The sequence below is a fragment of the Molothrus ater genome (assembly GCF_012460135.2).
Source record: "Molothrus ater isolate BHLD 08-10-18 breed brown headed cowbird chromosome Z unlocalized genomic scaffold, BPBGC_Mater_1.1 matZ_random_MA35, whole genome shotgun sequence".
In the NCBI taxonomy this organism is placed as follows: Eukaryota; Metazoa; Chordata; class Aves; order Passeriformes; family Icteridae; genus Molothrus; species Molothrus ater.
This window is the reverse complement of record NW_023416471.2, coordinates 545,034-552,462: the sequence shown is the minus strand read 5'-3', so window position 1 is coordinate 552,462 and position 7,429 is coordinate 545,034.

Sequence of the window (7,429 nt, the reverse complement as noted above, 5' to 3'; positions counted from 1 at the left end):
TGACTGCACCCTATGTGAAAGTACAAGACTTGATGGCTTTTGAGGGAGAGAAGAAAAAGGGCAGGATTTGCTTGCTTCAATATAGATGAATGTCTCCTGATAAGTTTTGTGCTTGTTTCCTGATGAATGGGCTCATAGCAAGAGATTAACTAGCCCTGAAAGAATTAAATACTGATCCTCCTTAATGTTTGGCAGTGTGGCCTAAAACTCTGAAATAACTTTCTAGCTCTGACATGGTTTGTGTGGGGTGTAGCAGATCATTAAAAGACATATAGTACTGTAGTTCAACTGGAAAACTTGTCTCTTTTGTTCTGTCTGAGACTCTGATATCATAGTTTAGTTTCTGCTGCTTAATGTGGTTGCATAAATTACAAAACTTGTGGGGCATAGCAATGAGAGCTTTCTCTTCTGAAGAAGTTATCAGCAGTCTTGGAGTGGTTATTTAGGGGGAGAAAGAAGGAAGAATTGCTGTTATAATTTATAATCTGGCTTTATGACTCATTAAAGATTTCCCTTGCTGGTTTAGTAGTATCACAGTGACTGTAAGACAGGCCAAATAGAAGTTTATCCATTTACTTTGTTTCACAGAAATACGTGGTGGAGGCAAGTAGATGTTGTGGAGGCCAGAGGTTTCACAAAGCAAAGGTTAACATCACAGTGAAGTGTGTTGTGTGTATCCAGACAGGGAGGGTGAGCTAAAAACTGACCTGGTAACTGTGCCCAGAGTGTCAAAGCAGGAAGTCCAGGTTGAATCAAGTCACTAGTGCTGAACCCCACAGATCAATACTGGGGCTAGTAAAATTCAACTCTTTTATGATGGCCTGAATGATGGGATATTTTGTGCAGTGGACAAGTGACTGATAGACTGGCTGATTGCTGCTCTTGAGAGGGACCTTTACAAAACTGAGAAAGGGGCAAACAGGAACCTCATGAATTTCAAGAAAGTAGCAAAGCCTGCACCTGGAGGAAGAATAACCCCATGCACCAGTAATATGTAGGGGCCCACCCATCTGGAAAGCAGCCCTTTAGAGAAGGCCCAGGAGTTCACAGTGGACAAGCTGACCACAAGGCAGCAATAAACACTTTTTGCAAAAAAAGGCCAGGAGTGTCTTTAATCTGCATTAGGCAAAGCACTTACAGCAGGTCTAGGGAAGTGATGCTGTCCTTACTCAGTGCTAGTGTGATCACATCTGGAATGCTGGGACCAGTTCTGGGTTCTCCAGAGCAAAGGTGTTACAGACTCACTGAAATAGGTGTGCTGCAGGACTACAAAGGAGATTAAGGAACAGGAGTATCATTCATACTGCAACCTAGGGAAGTTTCTTCTGGCCAGCAGATCAAGCTAAAGGGAGTTCTGAGACTTGAAGAGGTAGAAACTACACTGTTGTTAATTCCCAGCTTTCTGGACAGTTAGGAGGCAGTGCACACAAAGTAAGCACCTGAAATTTCCTCCGAACACAAGAAATTTTTAAGTGTGAAAGTGGTCAAACTCTGCAATAAGTTTTTCAGGAATTTGTGAAGCTTTTCTTGGTGATTTTTAAAATCTGACTGGCCATGATCCTGAGTGATCTATTCTGGCTGATTTTCTTTGAGCACAGGGTTTGGACTAGATGATCTCAAGTCTTTCACCCTAAATCCTTCTGTTTTTCTGTGAGATGGTCGTCGGTGAGACTTTTGCCCCATTCACCTTATGATGTGAAGCTTCTATATGTGTTCTTACAATGACAGAGATCTATCTGGTTTTGCACAGTGTTTTTTGGTTTGTTTTCTTGGGTTTTGTTGCTGTTTTGTTGTTTGTTTAACATCAGCCCGTATCTCATATTAATATTAAACAACCCTTCAGCAACTAATATTCTGTGTATGTCTCACTGGGTGATTACAGTTCTTTTCATGGTAGCAGTGGTAAATTTCAAATAGAAGTTGTGATTTTTACATGCTTTGTGAACTGCTGTTTAGAATGGCTGGACCGCTAAATTCATGGACTCTATCTTTGAAGTTATATGAATTACCACAGATTTAGGGTTTTAGAAATTCAAGTATTGTCCAAAATAAGGATGATTTAAGACTTTTTGAAAGTTATATCTTCTAACTAGCATGATTACTTTTAGAAACATATCCTACTGTAAACAAGACTGTCTAACTAAACATTGTAGTAGAACAAACATTGTAATTCATCGGTGAACCAGAAGTAAGCTTCTAAAACTAAGTACATTGCCCTATATGGCTACTGCAAATGAATTATCCAAAAGTTTATTAGAGCCTTTGTCCAGTAAATATATAGGATTCCATGAGTCTTACAAGGGAGTGACTGTAATTAACTGTTAGAGATGAGACTAAACTGATCTAAACTTTCTTAGTTTTTATATGGATTTTTAATCTCAAAACCAAGACTGCAAACTGCATTTTCTCTCATTTGAAGAGGAAGGATGATGATAAGGTAACCTCAGCCTCCGTCTGGACAGCAAAAGCAAGCCACTGTTAAAAAAGCTAATTCTTCTTGTTTGAAAACTTCTCTAAATTTAATAGCTTAACACCAAAATTTACTTGTAATGGCAAGAGTACATTCTTTCTGGTGTCATGAATACTGAGGAAGGGAAAATAATAGGAACTTTGTTATGCACGTGGCTACCATAAATATCATTACTTAAAACTTTAAAATATTTTGTATACATGCCTGGTTTGTGAGGTCTATTTGCACATGATTAGAAGTATCTGAACAAAATAACCTGAAATATGTTGGTTATGAACACAGTAGACCAAAGTACATCTACTGACTGATTATGGAAAGAAACATGGGAACCTTAGCAATGCTGCAGCTTATTAGCTGGTTTTACATGTTTGTTGACCATTACTGAGATGATGACAGTATTGTTGTGAACGGCAGAAGAAATGCCTTACACAATATGTGTGAACAGCAAATCCCAAAGTTTATTGATAGCTCACACATATTTATATTGGTGTTAATGAAGCTTATACATATTGCAAAAGCTGAGCTCATTATTGGTTAAAGCACACTTAGATCAACCACACCTACTTCTATGCTCTAATGATTATTTTGTTTCTATGTTTACATTCTTATAGCTACTCTACCTAGGATATCTTCATTTTCTGGCAAGCGATTTTCTCCCCCATCTTCCCGTTTCAGCGAAGGTCACCATGACCCTTGTCAGTGATTGGACACTGGTTGCATAATCCTCAGCTTGTTTCCCCTATCCTTATCCAACGGTATCACATCGAAGTGGCCTTTCTCAGCTAGCCAATTATCCACAAAGCTCTCCACACAGTATGAAGAACTGGTTGTTCAAGCAGTTACCTTGTTTAAGGTAGGTTCAGGTGCAAGCAACTGTAAGAAAATTACTGAAAAACATCTGTGCCTGAAATCCATCAAAAAGGGCTATGGGTTAAGTAGTATTTCTTTTTATGAATTAGTGAGTATAAAAGACTGTCTTAATCTTTAAGACAGAAAAACATAGATTAGGCATTAAACTTTAGATTTTTGTTTGTTTGTGGAGGTCTTTTTGTTCATTTATTTGTTGTGGATTTTTTATTGTGTGTGTGTGCTTTTTCCCTCCCCACCAGATGGTTCTGTTTCTGCTAAAACCGGACAATTCTGTTGGGTTTTGCATGCAATATCACAATTTTTAAAATGCAGAGCAATAATATGCAGCTTTTGCAAAAATACTCAGTTAATGAAAGTCTAACTTTGCCTTTTGTCGGCTTGATTTCTGCTTTTGCAGTGGCAGGTATTCTCTTTTTCGTGGTAAATAAATGAATATGCTTGTTTATGACTTATTTGCTTTTCATGACATGTCTGTGAAGCACACTATACAGCTCTGTTTTTATATGGGTGGAGTTCTTTTCCCCAAAAGACAGAAATCCACAGGCAAAAAAGATCAATGTTAGATTAAAAGAAGCTTTAGAAAATTACTGTTACTGAGGAATACTGTTACTCTTGTATCTCAGTAATATCTGTGATGAAAAAATTTGGGAATAAATTATTTGTGTGCTTCTTTCATGGAAAATCCAGCCAGAAGAATGAGTCTGCTATACAGAGGAATCTTATGAATTTGGATAGCCTACTCATGTGTATGCCTTTCAAAATCTGTATAACGGGAGTTTTGGTAACTGGTTGTAACTCCTCTCCAGTCTACAGAACACCTTAGAAAATGCCCAAAATGGAAGTACAAGTGGTACATATAAAGTTTCTTTCTGATCCTTATTAGTCTTTGAGCTTTCATAATGAAGATATAATTTTTGATTATATATAATGAACATATTAATTTTTAGTATCAAATGGAGCTCTTGAGCAAAGGTGAACTATAAACCAGAAAAATCATCCTTCTCTCCAAATTATTCAGGTACCTCAAAAAATTTCTGGGCTCAATTGATACTTGTTTTGCCCCCAGTATTTTATTCTGAGATTGTCTTTAAAAGACACAAAATTAAGTATCTCATTTGTATGGAAATAAAATGATAAAGTATGGGTCTGAAGTCAGTGAAAGTTTTGCTCTTTATTTAAAGGGAATAAGAGTGCTTAGATAAATTGCAAAAATAGTTGTTTGATGTGTGTTGTGTGATGTGTGTACCATGTATCTAGTTGCCGAAAGTTTCTGTTACAAAACTGAAAGGGTTTAGTAACCTATAAACCTGGTAAGAAATGACTGAGCTATGACAGAAATGCAAGCTAGAGATAGAAAATTAGTGCTTTTCAGAAATTTTTTTCCTACTTAGTCACTTTTAAAAAGTGTCTAACTTGTCACGTTTTAATTGGCTTGATTTAGAGTTCGGTTTCAAATATTAGGAAAAGCCTCCTGATTAATGCAAATCCACATCTCCACCTTTGCACTTCGTGTTTCTCAAGTATGTGTTGCCGTTCCTTCAAATGGCAAGCTGTCAGGCTACGGATAATGGAGGCGCCAAAACTGAAGTAATTACCTGCAATAAGTGAGTTGAAGCAGTTCCTGAGGATATTGGCAAATAAACATGCTGAAAAAGCTATATCAGGAGATAGGAAATGAAACAAAACAGGTGCAGGCTGAAAATCTGACACAGGCAAATTCATATAGGAGATTAAGAAGATTACATTGCTGATGTATTTTATTATAGTCAAGTTAATGACCTGCATTTGAAGAGCTTTGTAAATCAGTTATTTTTGTCTACCAGAACACAAGGACATACAGTTGATGATTGCATAGGCACAAAATCTCCTGGAAACAAATCTGGTAGTGGGAACATTGCAGTATGTAGCAGGTGTTGTGGTTTAACCCCATCTGGCAACTAAGCCACAAAGGGCCACTATTTTACTCCGTTCTGGTGGGAGGAAAGAACTGGAACAGTAAAAGTAAAAAAACCTTAGGATTGAGAAAACTATAGCTTAATAAGTAAAGCGAAAGTCACATATGCAAAGAAAGCAAATCAGGGAGTTCATTCACCCCTTTCCATGAGCAGGCAGGTGTTCAGCCATCCCCAGGAAAACAGGTTTATATCACTTGTAATGATAACTTGGGATGAGAAGCCAAACACTCCAAACATCCTCCACTTCCTTCTTCTTCCCTAAACTTTATATGTAAAGCATGATGCCATATGATCTGCAATATCGCTTTGGTCATCTGGGGTCACCTGTCCTGGCTGTGTCCCCTCCCAACTCCTTTTGCACCTCCAGCCTGCTCACTGGTGGGATGAGAAGCAAAAAAGCCCTTTGTTCAGGAGGTTGCAGTGAGAGAGGGATTGGTCCCTGCTACTGTGCCTGCAGAGAGGACCAGAGGAAAAGGCCTCAAGCTGATACACAGGAGATTCAGATTAGGTACTAGAAAACAATTTTGGTGCGGTCAGGAACTATACCAGGCTGCTGAGAGAGGTGGTAGAGTCACCATCCCTGGATATACTTAAAAGACACCTAGATCTGGCACTGGGTGATGTGGTTCAGTGGTGACAGTGGCAGTGTTGGTTGAACTGGATGATCTTGAAAGTCTTTTCCCATCTTGATAATTCTATGATTCTATGAGAACACAAAAAAGCCTTCATTGCATTAGTCAGTATCCCTCCAGATAGTTTGAGGACTGGTTCTGGAAACTGTAAAGCACTTTTAAATTTTGCATGGGAGACCAAGTAACAACATACTAAAAATTCTTGAGTAGCTTCTTAGACACACTGAGCTAAGACATTTTGTTTTTTCAACGCCTTAGTGGCCAACTCTAACTTTTAAAAAGAAAAAAAATTCATCAGACTTGTGTCATTCTGAAACCTAATAAATCTCACTTGCTTAGGTCTGCTCACATAACTAGTGTCAAAATTTTGAAAAAAATAATTTAAAAACTAAACAAAATAGCTGTTTAACTCTTCCCAGAATGGTAGCTTCAGTATTCAGGAAACGTCCAATAGAGCTTTTTAGCAAAACAGGCAATGAAAAAAAGGGTGGTTTTTCTACTATACCAATAAAAAAAATTTTCTAACTCCAAAAGGCTCTGAGAATTTCCTTATCAGCTCAAGTACTCAAGAAAACAGATATGTCCCAAAACCTCTTCTACTGAAAAATGCAGTAAGATCCATAAGGCAGGGTAGACTTACTACTACTGCAAATGAATTAATAGTATCTAACTGCTTTTGCAATTCTCTTCAGAAAGGATATTCTTCTCCTGCTTCTGAGAGTAAGAGTAATTGAGATGGACAAACTGGGGCACTAGATCCCCTTCTTCCCCTCCCCCTGCATATACTTCTGAACTATTAAGTTAACTAGACTTTAGTGACTACATAATTTAACAATACAAAAATATGCAGTTGCTGCTCTCTTAAAATGTGATCCTAATGGGAATATATTTCTTCAAGCAGTAAATTCATTTGCTGAGAGCAGCATATTCATAGCAGAAAATGAAAATGGAAGTAAAATTGTAACTGTCAGCATCTGATGCAGAGCAATATACCAGTAACCATTATATCTTCTTGTTCTCTCTGCAGAGGGAAAGCAATGATGAAGATTACTTATTTTAATACTTCCACTTCAACCCTGTTGCCTGTTGTAAAAAAATTTTGTGCTTGAACAAAATTCACTTTTCTTTCTACAGTGTTAGCCTCAGATTTTCCCTTTATAAAGCTTCTTACAAATCAGATTTACTATATTCATAGGCTAAAGAGGAGCAAAATCTGAAACATTGCAGGTCAGCCTCTTTTCCCTTGGCAAATCAAAACATTTTAGTGGGTTACAGTGCACCAGTGCCAGAACTTTTGACAGGTGTATAGTACCACACTGTTATAGTACCAGTCCTGTTCCCATTCCCAGCAGGAAGCTGAGTCTCTGTCAGGTGCTGTGTATATAGTGGGTCCAAATGGCTCTTGAAAAGCTGTGGAAAGCATCACATACTGATGCTGCATGCTTGGCAGGGATTAATTTGATGTTCTGCATTAAAATTATTGTTGAAGTCTCAATAATAGG